The sequence below is a fragment of the Rutidosis leptorrhynchoides genome, chromosome 11 (genome assembly GCF_046630445.1).
Source record: "Rutidosis leptorrhynchoides isolate AG116_Rl617_1_P2 chromosome 11, CSIRO_AGI_Rlap_v1, whole genome shotgun sequence".
Taxonomy (NCBI): Eukaryota; Viridiplantae; Streptophyta; class Magnoliopsida; order Asterales; family Asteraceae; genus Rutidosis; species Rutidosis leptorrhynchoides.
The window spans coordinates 189,849,410-189,870,252 of record NC_092343.1 but is presented as its reverse complement, the minus strand read 5'-3'; positions in this window follow the sequence as shown (position 1 = coordinate 189,870,252).

The window sequence follows — 20,843 nt, the reverse complement described above, 5'->3', positions numbered from 1 at the left end:
TATGGGATGTATATTGAAATATGAAATCTTGTGGTCTATTATTATGTTTTGATAATATATAGGTTAAACCTATAACTCACCAACATTTTTGTTGACGTTTTAAGCATGTTTATTCTCAGATGATTATTAAGAGCTTTCGCTGTTGCATACTAAAATAAGGACAAGATTTGGAGTCCATGCTTGTATGATATTATGTAATGGTCGTGTGTAAACGGTATATTTTAGATTATCATTATTTGATAATCTACGTAATGCTTTTTAAACCTTTATAGATAAAATAAAGGTTATGGTTGTTTTAGAAATGAATGCAGTCTTTGAAAAACGTCTCATATAGAGGTCAAAACCTCGCGACGAAATCAATTAATATGGAACGTTTATAATCAATATGAACGGGACATTTCAGTTGGTATCCGAGCGTTGGTCTTAGAGAACCAAAAAAATTGCATTAGTGTGTCTTACCGAGTTTGTTAGGATGCATTAGTGAGTCTGGACTTCGACCGTATTTTTCTTCAAAAACGATTGCTTAACATTCTTGTTGTTGGAAACTATATATTATTAATATGTAAATATTATGTGATATATTAATCTCTTAACGTGTTTGATATTGTGTGATAGATGTCTACCTCTAGTATAAATTCCATTGATTCACCTAATAATAATGAAGAATCAAATATATTTTGGGAAGATTCACAAATTCCCGAAGAGGAACCGGAAGAAGAGGAACAGGAAGAGGAGGAACCGGAAGAAGAGGAATCGAAAGAGGAGGAACCAGAAGAAGAAGAAGAGGTTCCGGAGGAAGAAATATTGATACCTATAGTAAATCGATTAAATAAAAGAAAATCTTCAACCAACGGACCAAAGTTAATAATGGTCAATGGTGTTTCCGCCGAGGAAGCAAAATATTTGAAAGGACCCATTCATATACATTATAAACGATTCACAATAGTTGATTACATTACGAGGTATTTGACCTCTATATGATACATTTTACAAATATTGCATTCGTTTTTAAAAGACAAACTTTCTTTACATCGAAAATTGACAGGCATGCATACCATTTCATAATATCCACTATCCAACTATAAATTGATTTAATAATAATCTTTGATGAACTCAATGACTCGAATGCAATGTTCTTCGAAATATGCTATGAAAGACTCCAAGTAATATCTTTAAAATGAGCAAATGCACAGCGGAAGATTTCTTTAACACCTGAGAATAAACATGCTTTAAAGTGTCAACCAAAAGGTTGGTGAGTTCATTAGTTTATCATAATCATTTATTTCCATCATTTTAATAGACCACAAGAATTTCATTTCCAGTTCTCATAAATATACGTCCCATGCATAGAGACAAAAATAATCATTCATATGGTGAACACCTGGTAACCGACATTAACTAGAAACATATAAGAATATCCCCTATCATTCCGGGATCCTCCTTCGGACATGATATAAATTTCGAAGTACTAAAGCATCCGGTACTTTGGATGGGGTTTGTTAGGTCCAATAGATCTATCTTTAGGATTCGCGTCAATTAGGTTGTCTGTTCCCTAATTCTTAGATTACCATACTTTAATAAAAAGGGGCATATTCGATTTCGATAATTCAACCATAGAATGTAGTTTCAATTACTTGTGTCTATTTCGTCAAACATTTATAAAAGCGCATGTATTCTCAGTCCCAAAAATATAAAGGGTAAAAAAGGCAAATGAAACTCACCATACTGTATTTCGTAGTAAAAATACGTATAACGTCATTGAACAAGTGCAAGGTTGGCCTCGGATTCACGAACCTAATTTAATTATATATATTTATGTGTTGGTCAATATTTGTCTAACAAATTAGGTCAAGTCATAGTGTACCACAATCCTAATGCTCGAGATTAATATGCAAAAGTCAACAAAAGTAAATTTGACTCAAAATAATTTCCAAAAATCTATACATGATTAATATATAGTTTAAATATCGTCGTTTTATATTTTTAAAAGATTTATTAGAGTAAATAATATAATTTATTTATTAATAAATAAAATTTTATATTAAATTTATATAATAAAATATACTTATATATATATTAAGTAATAAAATTTATAGGGTTCATTTAATATCATAAAGATAATATGATAGGTATTATTAAAGTAAGTTATTACATGTAGTAAAATATGTTTGTATCACATATTTATTTGATAAAATAATATCTATAATGATAGTAAGTAAAAGTTGTATTATTTTGTAATAATAATTATTATTATAAAAATATCAATATTTATAATTACTAAGATGACATTATGATAAAACGATAATTCTAATTATGATAACTTTAATATTTACGATAATTTTTAATATTATCTTTAAAATAATAATTCTATTTAAAATAATAATAATAATGATATTTTATAGTAACAATGACATTTCTATTAAAATGATAATTTTTATTAAAATGATAGTTTTAATACTAACGATACTTTTAATAATAATAGTAATGATAAAAATAATAAGAACGAAAATTTTATCTAAATCAATATCTTATAATATTTTAATTTCATCATGATACTCTTACCCATTATTTCCTAATCGTTTCGTTTAATAGCTTTTAATCGTCTTTTATATCGTGTTCGTAATAATGATAATAATAGTAATCAAAATAATTAGGTGTTACAAATATTTGTTTTAATTACACTAATATTAATAATGATAGTTACTATAACATTATTAACGATAATACTAATAATTATCCTAATGATAATATAGTAATAATAATAATAACAATAACAATAACCATTTTTAAATAATGATATATATATTAATAATGATAATATTAATAATAATACCAATAATAATAATAATAATAATAATAATAATAATAATAATAATAATTATAACTTTAACGATAATAACGATAGTAATAATAAAAAAAATAACATTTTTAATGATAAATCCCTTTTATTGATAAAGATAATAATAATGATAATAATAAGATAAAACTAGAACGACGATAAAAATGACGACAATAATAATCATTTTTAATAAAAATATCGAAAATTCAATTGATTATAACTTCTAATCCGTTCATCGAAACCATTCGATATTTAAAGGAAAAGTTCTTAATTTTTTCGCTAGCTTTCCAAGGACATGCATATCTTATACCTTATCTCAACCGCAAGTGTAACTAATTCAAGATTCAACCTAACCTGTCTAAGGGCAATATCAAAAGTACAACCATGCATAATCCTAAATACTCGAGCACTAGTCAGGGATACACTATTAGTATGTAAAAGTTAAATTATGAGTACTCACGTATCAATATTGAGATTCAATATTGCAGGAAAGGTACGTAGATGCAACGGAAATGATAAACACTATATTGACCTCACGAGCATACCCATGAACCATACTCAATCACCTCCATAGCTATAACCTATAATTTCCTTAATCCTATCACACTTGAAAAACAATTTTAAAATCACTCGGACAGCACTCCGTCGTAATATTTTATGTATACTAATAATATCTTGAAATAATATGGAGTAAATATATATATGTAAATCGATTGAGAGAGTTTAGAGAAAAATATTTTCAAGTTTCTATGAAATAATGAAACCTATTGAATTCTATTTATAATAGATTTTTGAATTATTAAAGTAAATTATTAAAGTATGAATTATTAAAGTGAATTATTAAAGTATGAATTATTAAAGTGAATTATTAAAGTATGAATTATTAAAGTGAATTATTAAAGTATGAATTATTAAAGTGAATTATTAAAGTTAAAGTAAAGTAGAAATAAAGTAAAGGTAAAGTTTAAGTATAGTAAAAGTATAAAACTATGTACGTATAATACGCGTATAAATATATATAATATTATTTTAAATCGTTATATATATTTAATAAAATAAAATATAAATAGCGTTATCTTTATCATACTAGTTAAGTAATGAGTTGTCAAAAGTGGTTCTAGATATTTATAAAAGTTATATACGTTTTAATAATAAAGTTCTTTTTTTAAACTGAAAACGTTTTTGTACGTTTAAAACTAAATAGATCAATCGAGTCTTTATGAGATTCAATCTTCCACTATCCTTTGTCTAGTTCTCAATGATTGACAATTTGTTCTTATTTATAAATCACTTTACCATTTTTCGAATATTGTTAAAATGGAAAGATTTCTCAAATCAACGTGGGCCTTTCAACAGAGACTTGTAATCATAATTCAATATATCTGATAATTCAATCATTTGATTTTATCTTCTAATTCCATTGATAAACATTTTGAAACAGATACAATCATATAAAGTATTTAATCTAATATTTTGTTTACGTTTCAAGTTATAATATATATACACATACACATATATAATCATATTCATTTAATGGTTCGTGAATCGTTGGAACTTGGTCGAGGTTGAATTGATGTATGAACATAGTTTAAAATTCTTGAAATTTAACTTAACAAATATTGCTTATCGTGTCGGAAACACATAAAGATTAAAGTTTAAATTTGGTTGAAAATTTCCGGGTTGTCACAGTACCTACCCGTTAAAGAAATTTCGTCCCGAAATTTGAGTGGAAAGGTCATGAATGATAATAAGTATGTTTTCATGATGCATACGGGCTGAAAATTAGAGTTTTATCATCAGCAAATAATTTGGATAAACAATCAATTTATATGAAGAGTACGAATGAAGCTAACATAGAAGAGTGAAATGAGTAAGTGTAGATTCATCTTATCATTTGACGCATATATGATTGATTCCCATATTTTAAGGGATTTGAAGAAAATCTTCTTAATAAGATTTGACTCTCCAGTAATCAAGGGAATTAGGATCTGCTTTAAATGCGATCGTCCATTTAATTGTTCTGTCGGAGATTTTCTTATAAATTCACCTCCTTCGTTTCCTTACAACTCACACCTTCTGTTGATGCATTTTATGCAAGTCCCTAGACATCTACCCACATCCATTGCAGGTACAACAGTTTACAGGCCACTATGATTGCTCGTTATTATCCTATCCGTGTTTGTATGTAGTTACAGGAACTGCAGGAACGAGATTTAGATGTTTGACTATGTTAGACTTAGTCAGACGTACGAGTGAATCCTCACTAGTACGGCTGACAGGCTTATACGCACGGTTGATGCTGAGCTAAGTCGCAATTACAACCTAAATGAGAAGACACGAGTGAGTGATCACCCGTACGGCTGATGAAGCCAACTCGTACGTGTGATGAATGAATCGTATGGGTGAGTCAACAGCAGGGGTATATAAAGTCTTATGTTCTTCATTTTAGGTTAAGCCTCTCATTTGTTACACACACTCAGATCTAGTGAGCTCCTTCGATTCTCTCTCAGTCCAAATCACCCAGGTGGTGAATAACAGCTCTAGGTGTTGATCTAATCACACTTGATTTAATTGTGGTTTGACTAAATTAATAAAAAAAAAAAACTTAACCTATTCACTAGAGGGTTTGATTCACTTATTCCGCCATTGTGTGAGTTAAATCTGTTGATTTCTAAGTTCCTAGTCATGTTTCATCACCTTCTATTTTTCCCCCCCTCAACTCATATTTTAAAGTATTCATCAATATGCTCCATCTAGTTCTGATTCTCGATATACTTCTAACTTTCATATCGGTCATTCTTCTTTTTCATCTACCGCCGGAAGAATCTATTTACTTCTACTATACTCTTGGGTTTATAATGTTTCTAGTTCTCCCGTGTCTTTATATTGTTATATGCATCGATATATATGGTTTATAATTTCTGGTTTATCGTTGGGCTTTATATGCTCCCTTATATTTCAAAGTCTCTGCTTCTGTCTTCTATAATCATTATCATTCATAGTTAATGCTCTCTTTATTTGCTGCAATTTATACCCCAATTTCTATTTCGGAGTTTTGTCCCTTCGTTTCTTCTTCTTGCGATTAAGCACCGCTTGTAATGGTCCAGAATTCACAGATATGAATTTCAGAATAAACATTGTTAATGTTCTAGGAAGGAAATTGTGATGGCACGATCTTGACTTGTCGAATTACTAGAATACCTTGGAAAAAGCCGAATCATCAAGAAATATTTTCTTGATATTTTAGAGGTTAAATAGAATACAAGAGTCGTATAACATGGCACATGATGATGTTATGATCTGTGAATCATCACATTCCATATAGAAACTCAGCATGACTTACTGTAATATAATCACATTGATCAAGTGTCATTATATTATACTAATTCATGCTTCAGTTCCCAACACTACTTCAAAATATTCCTATTTTAAACTTGAATGTTTCAGAATTTAGAAACTAAAATAGTTTCTTTTATGATGTAATACAGATAGCGCGAAGAGGTAAATGATTTCAAATAAGAAAAATTAAGAAAATATCTTCATAAATATGGAGGATATTTATAATGAAAGATATGATGATATTTTAGAATTTCTAATATCAGAGGATGATGAAGAATATTGTCCGCAGGGGTTTAGAGTCAGGAGCAAGGTATTCGTTAATGACTTCAGCAGGTACTGAATCATTTGGATCCTTTGAAGTCAGGTTTAGTCTTTGTAATTTGTCCACAGCCTCCTTCCTACTTTGCTCAATCTGTTTTCCAGTTCCAAAACTTCTCTTTTTCTGCGCTTTGCCAGCACACTTCATCATTATCATCCAGCTTTTACCGTTTAAAGTCGTTTATAGGTTTTGCTGCTTCATCAGCATTTTTTTTTTTTCGGAGAACCAATTCGTAGTTCGGAGTGTTTTTCAGAAACTTCACATTCAAATTAAGTCCAGAAGATAGACGTTATATATACACATATAACTGTTGGCGTAGACATGCTGCGAGATTTCAAAATACTGATTGCTAATTCCCAATGATTCGTATGGCAATTCTCATTACAAGATGCGAATGAGTAAATGATGGGGTTTCAATGAATAATTATAATGACTTTTTGGAGAGGCTAAAGTCAAAGGGTAATGAAGTTGTTGGTACATATGCTAATAATGTGGTGGAATGTAAAAGGTTCCCTGGTAACGATGGTGTATATCTCAAGGTTATAATAAGGTTAGTCTGACTGAAAAGTCGAAGTTGACTTGCTGGAGCTGTGACAAAACTGGCTACTTTGAATAGGAGTCGCAAAGTTATTTTTGCTAATAAATGCCAAAGAATCTGATGCGAATACGTTGTTTAAACTTTTACTTTGGTTTCAAGAGTTTTTCGGGTACATAGCTGTGGGTAACATGTGGTTGGATCATCATCTCGATTGCTCATCATTCGAAGTGTCTTCAGAAATTTTCGAAGGGTTTGAACACAGATTGTAATCGTTAACATACATTTGATATTCTAACACAGTTTTGAAGTCAAAATATAGCTTGTGAAAGATGTAAGGATCTAAGAGTGATGATTTTGGTCATATCTCAAGTTGAATTTTGAGATTTCAAAATCAGAATATGTAATTAAATTTTAAGTGAGTATGGTTGTTTTGATTTCTATAAAAAAATGTATATTGTTGTGAAAGTAGGGAGTATAATGGATGATTTGCTAAATCAGATTCGAAGAATGTAACATATTAATTGTGAATTTATATATCTCTCGGGTATTACCTACCCGTTAAAAATAATTCACAATTAATATTTTGTACAAAAGAATTATTTTACAGTCATTATGAAAATATATATATGTATATTTTCTTCAGATGTAACATAGATTTAATGAGTTAATGTTAAATTAAACTCATTTGATTTACGGTTGAAACTAGAATTGAATATTCCCTAAAGGCTTTAACAAGTACATAACTTTTACGCAATATTTCTTTAATGACATTGAAATTATGAATCAATACTTCGTTATTTGTTGATGTATGATGTTCAGTTCGTGGAATTCTTGTGAATTTCGCAAAGTACGAATGATGTTATCTGAAAAGTTTCGGGTACATCGATGATGAAAGTGTAAAATCAAATATATACTTGATTTATTATGAATTGGAATTTGTTGAATTGCGACAGAGATTGTAGTTAACGCTGTTAAGTTGCGGCCGAAGGATGTACATTATTGCATATTTGTAATATGAATTAACCGAGTAGTTAAGATTCACACACAATAGCTTAGCACGGAAAGATTTATTTCAATATATATATATATAATATACATATAATTTCTTCAGAGGGATTGAGTTAATTCTTCATAACTCGTTGATACAATATACACGTTATTGATTCGTAATGATGTCCACAGTGATTCTTGAACTGACGGAGTTTGTGATGTTATCGGTGTTGTTGATTCGGATGTGGACTGTACTGATGATGTTGGTAACGCTAACGGTACTGTTGATGCTGTTGGTAAAGCAAGTTTAGCTTGTTAATCACACACCATTTTTGTCAGGGTTTCTACTCTTCCTTCTATTATTTTGGTTTGCTTAACTGATTTATGGTTAGGGCTAGATTAGATAATCTCTAAGACTTTAGAGATTACATAATCGCCGCGGAATGTTTCTCCAATGAAGTTATGAATTAATACTTCGTCAGTTATTGTTGTTGGTACTCCTTGGTATCTATGGTGCGTATGACGTTGATGCTCGTGGGACAGATTGTGAAGTTGAGGTTTACAACGCGGTTGTGGTTGGAGGTGGTAATGGTACTGTTGGCATTGATGATGGTGGTACTGGTTATGCTGCTGATGCTGCTGCTGGTGTTTGTAATCTCTACACCATATTCTCCAAAGCCACTACCCGAGCGCGAAGCTCATTGACTTCTTCTATTACACCGGGGTGATTGTCGGTTCGGACGAGCGGATAAATAAAATCTAAAATTTGATGTAATATATAATCGTGACGAGATACTCTAGAAATGAGCGAGAAAATGGTGTTTCGGACAGGTTCGCCGGTAAGTGCTTCTGGTTCTTCGTCAAGAGGGCAATGTGGTAGATGGAAGGGATCACCTTCTTCTTGTCTCCAATGATTGAGGAGGCTACGAATCCATCCCCAATTCATCCAGAATAGGTGATGACTGATTTGTTGATCTATTCCGGTCACACTGCTTTCGGAGCTTGAATGGGATTCCATTTCGGAATCTGAGTGACTTGAACTGATGACGAATTCCATTTCGTACGATTGGATAAAGGATTCTTTTTTTCGATATGAAATGATTTTGGCTAACGGATGGTATTCTAATTACATAGAATATATATATATATATATATATATATATATATATATATATATAGATCAAAAGATTTCATAGATTACGAAGGACTTTGCGGGATATGTCAGGCAAAGTTTAAAGTAACAGATACGATAAGATATGATTTAGCAGATATGCTAAGATATGAATTTTTGACTATACACTATTCATGCAATCAATGCAGCAAGACGTGTCTTAGACTAAAAATGATAAGCAGGTAATTTCCTGAGGATGATAAGTAGTTAATTTTCGACACAAAATGATAAGCAAAACTTTTGACATGCAGACACGGTCGAAGTCCAGACTCACTAATGCATCCTATCGACTTATCAGTTAGACACACTAATGCAGACCTGGTTCGCTAAGACCACCGCTCTGATTCCAACTGAAAGGACCCGTTCATATACATTATAAACGATTCACAATAGGTGATTACATTACGAGGTATTTGACCTCTATATGATACATTTTACAAACATTGCATTCGTTTTTAAAAGACAAACTTTCTTTACATCGAAAATTGACAGGCATGCATACCATTTCATAATATCCACTATCCAACTATAAATTGATTTAATAATAATCTTTGATGAACTCAATGACTCGAATGCAACGTTCTTCGAAATATGCTATGAAAGACTCCAAGTAATATCTTTAAAATGAGCAAATGCACAGTGGAAGATTTCTTTAACACCTGAGAATAAACATGCTTTAAAGTGTCAACCAAAAGGTTGGTGAGTTCATTAGTTTATCATAATCATTTATTTCCATCATTTTAATATACGACAAGAATTTCATTTCCAGTTCTCATAAATATACGTCCCATGCATAGAGACAAAAATAATCATTCATATGGTGAACACCTGGTAACCGACATTAACTAGATACATATAAGAATATCCCCTATCATTCCGGGATCCTCCTTCGGACATGATATAAATTTCGAAGTACTAAAGCATCCGGTACTTTGGATGGGGTTTGTTAGGCCCAACAGATCTATCTTTAGGATTCGCGTCAATTAGGGTGTCTGTTCCCTAATTCTTAGATTACCAGACTTTAATAAAAAGGGGCATATTCGATTTCGATAATTCAACCATAGAATGTAGTTTCAATTACTTGTGTCTATTTCGTCAAAAATTTATAAAAGCGCATGTATTCTCAGTCCCAAAAATATAAAGGGTAAAAAAGGCAAATGAAACTCACCATACTGTATTTCGTAGTAAAAATACATATAACGTCATTGAACAAGTGCAAGGTTGGCCTCGGATTCACGAACCTAAATTAATTATATATATTTATGTGTTGGTCAATATTTGTCTAACAAATTAGGACAAGTCATAGTGTACCACAATCCTAATGCTCGAGACTAATATGCAAAAGTCAACAAAAGTAAATTTGACTCAAAATAATTTCCAAAAATCTATACATGATTAATATATAGTTTAAATATCGTCGTTATATATTTTTAAATATTTTTAAAAGATTTATTAGAGTAAATAATATAATTTATTTATTAATAAATAAAATTTTATATTAAATTTATATAATAAAATATACTTATATATATATATTAAGTAATAAAATTTATAGGGTTCATTTAATATCATAAAGAAAATATGATATGTATTATTAAAGTAAGTTATTACACGTAGTAAAATATGTTTGTATCACATATTTATTTGATAAAATAATATCTATAATGATAGTAAGTAAAAGTTGTATTATTTTGTAATAATAATTATTATTATAAAAATATCAATATTTATAATTACTAAGATGACATTATGATAAAACGATAATTCTAATTATGATAACTTTAATATTTACGATAATTTTTAATATTATCTTTAAAATAATAATTCTATTTAAAATAATAATAATAATGATATTTTATAGTAACAATGACATTTCTATTAAAATGATAATTTTTGTTAAAATGATAGTTTTAATACTAACGATACTTTTAATAATAATAGTAATGATAAAAATAATAAGAACGATAATTTTATCTAAATCAATATCTTATAATATTTTAATTTTATCATGATACTATTACCCATTATTTCCTAATCGTTTCGTTTAATAGCTTTTAATCGTCTTTTATATCGTGTTCGTAATAATGATAACAATAGTAATCAAAATAATTAGGTGTTACAAATATTTGTTTTAATTACACTAATATTAATAATGATAGTTACTATAACATTATTAACGATAATACTAATAATTATCCTAATGATAATAAAGTAATAATAATAATAACAATAACAATAACCATTTTTAAATAATGATATATATATTAATAATGATAATATTAATAATAATACTAATAATAATAATAATAATAATTATTATTATAACTTTAACGATAATAACGATAGTAATAATAAAAAAAATAACATTTTTAATGATAAATCCCTTTTATTGATAAAGATAATAATAATGATAATAATAAGATAAAACTAGAACGACGATAAAAATGACGACAATAATAATCATTTTTAATAAAAATATCGAAAATTCAATTGATTATAACTTCTAATCTGTTCATCGAAACCATTCGAATTTAAAGGAAAAGTTCTTAATTTTTTCGCTAGCTTTCCAAGGACATGCATATCTTATACCTTATCTCAACCGCAAGTGTAACTAATTCAAGATTCAACCTAACCTGTCTAAGGGCAATATCAAAAGTACAATCATGCATAATCCTAAATACTCGAGCACTAGTCAGGGATACACTATTAGTATGTAAAAGTTAAATTATGAGTACTCACGTATCAATATTGAGATTCAATATTGCAGGAAAGGTACGTAGATGCAACGGAAATGATAAACACTATATTGACCTCACGAGCATACCCATGAACCATACTCAATCACCTCCATAGCTATAACCCATAATTTCCTTAATCCTATCCCACTTGAAAAACAATTTTGAAATCACTCGGACAGCACTCCGTCGTAATATTTTATGTATACTAATAATATCTTGAAATAATATGGAGTAAATATATATATGTAAATCGATTAAGAGAGTTTAGAGAAAAATATTTTCAAGTTTCTATAAAATAATGAAACCTATTAATTCTATTTATAATAGATTTTTGAATTATTAAAGTAAATTATTAAAGTATGAATTATTAAAGTGAATTATTAAAGTATGAATTATTAAAGTGAATTATTAAAGTATGAATTATTAAAGTGAATTATTAAAGTATGAATTATTAAAGTGAATTATTAAAGTATGAATTATTAAAGTGAATTATTAAAGTTAAAGTAAAGTAGAAATAAAGTAAAGGTAAAGTTTAAGTATAGTAAAAGTATAAAACTATGTACGTATAATACGCGTATAAATATATATAATATTAATTTAAACCGTTATATATATTTAATAAAATAAGATATAAATAGCGTTGTCTTTATCATACTAGTTAAGTAATGAGTTGTCAAAAGTGGTTCTAGATATTTATAAAAGTTATATATGTTTTAATAATAAAGTTCTTTTTTTAAACTGAAAACGTTTTTGTACGTTTGAAACTAAATAGATCAATCGAGTCTTTATGAGATTCAATCTTCCACTATCCTTTGTCTAGTTCTCAATGATTGACAATTTGTTCTTATTTATAAATCACTTTACCATTTTTCAAATATTGTTAAAATGGAAAGATTTCTCAAATCAACGTGGGCCTTTCAACAGAGACTTGTAATCATAATTCAATATATCTGATAATTCAATCATTTGATTTTATCTTCTAATTCCATTGATAAACATTTTGAAACAGATACAATCATATAAAGTATTTAATCTAATATTTTGTTTACGTTTCAAGTTATAATATATATACACATATACATATATAATCATATTCGTTTAATGGTTCGTGAATCATTGGAACTTGGTCGAGGTTGAATGGATGTATGAACATAGTTTAAAATTCTTGAAATTTAACTTAACAAATATTGCTTATCGTGTCGGAAACACATAAAGATTAAAGTTTAAATTTGGTTGGAAATTTTCGGGTTGTCACAGTACCTACCCGTTAAAGAAATTTCGTCCCGAAATTTGAGTGGAAAGGTCATGAATGATAATAAGTATGTTTTCATGATGCATACGGGCTGAAAATTAGAGTTTTATCATCAGCGAATAATTTGGATAAACAATAAATTTATATGAAGAGTACGAATGAAGCTAACATAGAAGAGTGAAATGAGTAAGTGTAGATTCATCTTATCATTTGACGCAGATATGATTGATTCCCATATTTTAAGGGATTTGAAGAAAATCTTCTTAATAAGATTTGACTCTCCAGTAATCAAGGGAATTAGGATCCGCTTTAAATGCGATCGTCCATTTTAATTGTTTTGTCGGAGATTTTCTTATAAATTCACCTCCTTCGTTTCCTTACAACTCACACCTTCTGTTGATGCATTTTATGCAAGTCCCTAGACATCTACCCACATCCATTTCAGGTACAACAGTTTACAGGCCACTATGATTGCTCGTTATTATCCTATCCGTGTTTGTATGTAGTTACAGGAACTGCAGGAATGAGATTTAGATGTTTGACTATGTTAGACTTAGTCAGACGTACGAGTGAATCCTCATTAGTACGGCTGACAGGCTTATACGCACGGTTGATGCTGAGCTAAGTCGCAATTACAACCTAAATGAGAAGACACGAGTGAGTGATCACCCGTACGGCTGATGAAGCCAACTCGTACGTGTGATGAATGAATCGTATGGGTGAGTCAACAGCAGGGGTATATAAAGTCTTATGTTCTTCATTTTAGGTTAAGCCTCTCATTTGTTACACACACTCAGATCTAGTGAGCTCCTTCGATTCTCTCTCAGTCCAAATCACCCAGGTGGTGAATAATAGCTCTAGGTGTTGATCTAATCACACTTGATTTAATTGTGGTTTGACTAAATTAATGAATAAAAAAAAAAACTTAACCTATTCACTAGAGGGTTTGATTCACTTATTCCGCCATTGTGTGAGTTAAATCTGTTGATTTCTAAGTTCCTAGTCATGTTTCATCACCTTCTATTTTTTCCCCCTCAACTCATATTTTAAAGTATTCATCAATATGCTCCATCCAGTTCTGATTCTCGATATACTTCTAACTTTCATATCGGTCATTCTTCTTTTTCATCTACCGCCGGAAGAATCTATTTACTTCTACTATACTCTTTTGTTTATAGTGTTTCTAGTTCTCCCGTGTCTTTATATTGTTATATGCATCGATATATATGGTTTATAATTTCTGGTTTATCGTTGGGCTTTATATGTTCCCTTATATTTCAAAGTCTCTGCTTCTGTCTTCTATAATCATTATCATTCACAGTTAATGCTCTCTTTATTTGCTGCAATTTATACCCCCATTTCTATTTCGGAGTTTTGTCCTTTCGTTTCTTCTTCTTGCGATTAAGCACCGCTTGTAATGGTCCAGAATTCACAGATATGAATTTCAGAATGAACATTGTTAATGTTCTAGGAAGGAAATTGTGATGGCACGATCTTGACTTGTCGAATTACTAGAATACCTTGGAAAAAGCCGAATCATCAAGAAATATTTTCTTGATATTTTATAGGTTAAATAGAATACAAGAGTCGTATAACATGGCACATGATGATGTTATGATCTGTGAATCATCACATTCCATATAGAAACTCAGCATGACTTACTGTAATATAATCACATTGATCAAGTGTCATTATATTATACTAATTCATGCTTCAGTTCCCAACACTACTTCAAAATATTCCTATTTTAAACTTGAATGTTTCAGAATTTAGAAACTAAAATAGTTTCTTTTATGATGTAATACAGATAGCGCGAAGAGGTAAATGATTTCAAATAAGAAAAATTAAGAAAATATCTTCATAAATATGGAGGATATTTATAATGAAAGATATGATGATATTTTAGAATTTCTAATATCAGATGATGATGAAGAATATTGTCCGCAGAACTTTATATGTATCAACAACATCCGTATTTCCTAAAATGTAACAATGACCCGGGAACCTCTAAACCACCAGGTTTTTCTAAACCATTATGGAAAACGACGGCTCGTATTAGAGGAACATCATATATTCCTAGAAAAATAGAAAAACGAACCAAGTCCGAAGAAGAAGAAACCAGTGATTCAGATTAGAGGGTTGTAATCATGTTGTGTATTATATGTATTGTACTGTGCTTGTACTTTTATGTTCTATGTAAAAATTGCTTGTATTGTTTGGTAATTATCTTTTACGAATCTAATCCTTGTCTATTTTACAATATAAAAACAAAATGGACGTTAAGGGTAGACGACCGAATATTTTAGAAGACCTACCAGAGGATATGATTGAGGAAATCTTGTCTAGAGTCGGTCAGAATTCATCAGCACATTTAGTTATGGCAAAATTAACTTGTCAAACATTTGAAAGACTTTCCAGAAATGCCTTAGTTTATAAAAGGCTTTCCTTTGATAGGTGGGGTATATCACATTGGGGAGACCGTAAGTTACACTGTGTTTTCTTTAAAGCATTAAATGCGGGCAACCCAAATGCAATTTTACGCTACGGGTTAAGAACCTATTTTGACTAAACATATCCCAACATAGGATTTCGTGAATTAGAAAGAGCTTCTAACATGCAACATAAAGAAGCATGTTATGCTTACGGGTTAGTGATGTTCGCTTCTTACCAAACTGAGAAAAAGAACATCGGATTGCAGCTTTTAAATAAAACTTTCCTACAAGTGACGAATTCAGTAGTTGGGGTGAGAAACAAGGTTTTTAGATTATTACAGGGCTGTTGGACATTACGAAACCCTCGTCCTTTTGACGACATTACAACATGCTGCCTAGCCAATGGTCATAACGGTTATTTTCCACAAGACCAAGGATGGGAAGTCGTCTTAGTAAAACCAGAATGCATGACTTGTTTCTGGACTTATGAATTACGTGTCTTTATTTCCTTTGCTGAACAACTTGCGTATTAACTAGATTTATCTTCAAAATTGTCGTGTATCAAAGTGTACTATATTTCATGTTATATGTAATATAGCGAAGTTGTAAGTTTGAAGAATATTTATATGTGATATATTATTATAATCAGTTTTTCATATGGAATTGTAGTAGTTGAATTGTATATTAGCTACTAAGTATGAACTTAACGGGTAGGTAGTACTCGAATTTAAACTTATAAAACGCTAATATGAAGAAAAAGCTTTTATAAATGAGTTCATATTATGCTACGAAATACTATTGACTACTCTTAATATTCTGTATGATTAACTCGATTCAGTTGTCTATTTTGAAGGAAATGGCACCGACTACTCGACACACCATGAATATGAACGAAGAGGAATTTCGTACCTTTCTTGCTGCAAACATAGCCATAGTACAGGCTACGCTACATACCAACAATAATGCTAAATCTAGCAATGCAGCTAACGGCGTAAGAAATCGTGTAGGATACACCTACAAAGAATTCACTGCCTGCAAACCTTTGGAATTCGATGGAACCGAAGGACCAATTGGATTGAAACGGTGGACCGAGGAAGTCGAATCGGTGTTTGCTATAAGTAAGTGTACTGAAGAGGATAAAGTTAAGTACGCTACGTATACCTTCACAGGTACTGCGTTAACGTGGTGGAACACCTATCTTGAGCAGGTAGGACAAAATGCTGCTTACGCACTACTGTGGTCGGCATTCAAGCAATTGATGAACGAGCAGTACCGTCCTAGAAACGAAGTCAATAAACTCAAGGCAGAACTTAGAGAGTTACGAACACAAGGGTTCGACGTTACCACATATGAATGATGATTCACAGAGTTGTGCCTATTGTGTCCGGGAGCATTCGAAGATGAAGAAGAGAAGATCGACGCGTTTGAAAAAGGGTTACTAGTAAGGATTCAAGAAGATGTGAGTTCACACGAGCCCGTTTCTATACAGAAGGCAAGTCGAATGGCTCATAAACTCATAAATCAGATTGAGGGAAGAATTAAAGAGCAGGCGGCTGAAGAAGCCAACACGAAACAACTCAAGAGGAAGTGGGAGGAAAACGGTGACAAGAGTCACTAGTACAACAACAACAACAACAATTACAACCACAATCGCAACAACTATCCCAACAACCGCAACAACAATCGCAACAATAACCGCAATCTTAACAATAACTACAACAAACATCCCAACAACAACAACAACAACTACTACAATAACCATTTCAACAACAATAACAATCCCAATAACAACCTCAATAACAACAACGGTAACAAAAACCAAAAATAGCCAAGTCATAGGTGTGAAGAAAATCATCAGGGGTTTTACGTAACATTTTGCAACAGGTGTAAAAGAAATGGTCATAGCACGACAAAGTGTGAGGTCTACGGACCAAAGTTTAACAGAACTAAATTAACAAATAATGCCGGAACAAGTAATACCGAAACGAATAGTGTCGGAGCAAGTAATACCAACGCTCTTTGTTATAAATGTGGAAAACCGGGCCACATTATTAGAAATTGCCCGAATCAGGGGAATACTAATGGGCAAGGCCGTGGAAGAGTTTTCAATATTAATGCGGCAGAAGCACAGGAAGACCCGGAGCTTGTTACGGGTACGTTTCTTATTGACGATAAATCTGCTTATGTTTTATTTGATTCGGGTGAGGATAGAAGCTATATGAGTAGAGAATTTTGTGCTAAATTAAGTTGCCCATTGGAGCCTTTGGATAGTAAATTTTTACTCGAATTAGCAAATGGTAAATTAATTTCAGCAGATAATATATGTCGGAATCGAGAAATTAAACTGGTTAGCGAAACATTTAAGATTGACTTGATACCAGTAGAGTTAGGGAGTTTTGATGTGATAATCGGTATGGACTAGTTGAGAGAAGTGAAAGCAGAGATCGTTTGTTACAAAAATGCAATTCGCATTATACGAGAAAAGGAAAACCCTTAATGGTGTACGGAGAAAAGAGCAACGCGAAGTTAAATCTTATTAGTAACCTGAAGGCACAAAACTAATAAGAAAAGGTTGCTATGCTGTGCTAGCACACGTCGAGAAAGTCAATTCTGAAGAAAAGAACATCAATGATATTCCCGTCGCAAAAGAATTTCCCGATGTATTTTCAAAAGAATTACCGGGACTACCTCCACACCGATCCGTTGAATTTCAAATAGACCTTGTACCGGGAGCTGCACCAATAGCTCGTGCTCCATACAGACTTGCACCTAGCAAAATGAAGGAACTTCAGAGCCACTTACAAGAACTTTTAGAACGTGGTTTCATTCGACCAAGCACATCACCGTGGGGTGCTCCTGTTTTGTTTGTCAAGAAGAAAGATGGTACATTCCGGTTGTGTATCGACTACCGAGAGTTGAACAAACTTAACATCAAGAACCGCTACCTACTACCGAGAATCGACGACTTATTTGATCAACTACAAGGCTCGTCTGTTTATTTGAAGATCGATTTACATTCTGGATATCATAAAATGCGGGTGAAGGAGGATGATATTCCAAAGACTGCTTTTAGGACGCGTTACGGTCATTACGAGTTTATGGTTATGCCGTTTGGATTGACTAACGCACCAGTTGTGTTCATGGACCTCATGAACCGAGTGTGTGGGCCATATCTTGACAAGTTTGTCATTGTTTTCATCGATGACATACTTATTTACTCGAAGAATGATCAAGAGCACGAAGAACATTTGAGAAAAGTGCTAGAGTTGCTGAGAAAATAAAAACTGTACGCTAAGTTTTCAAAGTGTGCATTTTGGTTGGAAGAAGTTCAATTCCTCGGTCACATATTGAACAAAGAAGGTATTCAGGTGGATCCAGCAAAGATCGAAACCGTTGAAAAGTGGGAAACCCCAAAAACTTCGAAACACATGCGCCAGTTTTTAGGACTAGCGGGTTACTACAGAAGGTTCATCCAAGACTTTTCCAGAATAGCAAAACCCTTGACTGCATTAACGCATAAAGGGAAGAAATTTGAATGGAAAGATGAACAAGAGAAAGCGTTTCAATTGTTAAAGAAAAAGTTAACTACGGCACCTATATTGTCATTACCTGAAGGGAATGATAATTTTCTGATATATTGTGACGCCTCAAAGCAAGGTCTCGGTTGTGTATTAATGCAACGAACGAAAGTAATTGCTTATGCGTCTAGACAAATGAAGATTCACGAACAGAATTATATGACGCATGATTTGGAATTAGGCGCAGTTGTTTTTGCATTAAAGACTTGGAGGCACTACTTATATGGGATCAAAAGTATTATATATACCAACCACAAAAGTCTTCAACACATATTTAATCAGAAACAACTGAATATGAGGCAGCGTAGGTGGATTGAATTGTTGAATGATTATGACTTTGAGATTCGTTACCACCCGGGGAAGGCAAATGTGGTAGCCGACTCCTTGAGCAGGAAGGACATAGAACCCATTCGAGTAAAATCTATGAATATAATGATTCACAATAACCTTACTACTCAAATAAAGGAGGCCCAACAAGGAGTTTTAAAAGAGGGAAATTTAAAGGATGAAATACCCAAAGGATCGAAGAAGCATCTTAATATTCGGGAAGACGAAACCCGGTATAGGGCTGAAAGGATTTGGGTACCAAAATTTGGAGATATGAGAGAAATGCTACTTAGAGAAGCTCATAAAACCAGATACTCAATACATCCTGGAACAGGGAAGATGTACAAGGATCTCAAGAAACATTTTTGGTGGCCGGGTATGAAAGCCGATATTGCTAAATACGTAGGAGAATGTTTGACGTGTTCTAAGGTCAAAGCTGAGCATCAAAAACCATCAGGTCTACTTCAACAACCCGAAATCCCGTAATGGAAATGGGAAAACATTACCATAGATTTCATCACTAAATTGCCAAGGACTGCAAGTGGTTTTGATACTATTTGGGTAATAGTTGATCGTCTCACCAAATCAGCACACTTCCTGCCAATAAGAGAAGATGATAAGATGGAGAAGTTTGCATGACTGTATTTGAAGGAAGTCGTCTCCAGACATGGAATACCAATCTCTATTATCTCTGATAGGGATGGCAGATTTATTTCAAGATTCTGGCAGACATTACAACAAGCATTAGGAACTCGTCTAGACAAGAGTACTGCCTATCATCCACAAACTGATTGGCAGAGCGAAAGGACGATACAAATTCTTGAAGACATGCTACGAGCATGTGTTTTTGATTTCGGAAACAGTTGGGATCGACATCTACCGTTAGCAGAATTTTCCTACAAAAACAGCTACCATTCAAGCATTGAGATGGCGCCATTTGAAGCACTTTATGGTAGAAAGTGCAGGTCTCCAGTTTTTTGGAGTGAAATGGGGGATAGACAGATTACGAGTCCGAAGATAATACAAGAAACTACCGAGAAGATCATCCAAATTCAACAACGGTTGAAAACCGCCCAAAGTCGACAAAAGAGCTACGCCGACATTAAAAGAAAAGATATAGAATTTGAAATTTGAGAGATGGTCATGCTTAAGGTTGCACCTAGGAAAGGCGTTGTTCGATTTGGTAAACGAGGTAAATTAAATCCAAGGTATATTGGACCATTCAAGATTATTGATCGTGTCGGACCAGTAGCTTACCGACTTGAGTTACCTCAACAACTCGCGGCTGTACATAACACTTTCCACGTCTCGAATTTGAAG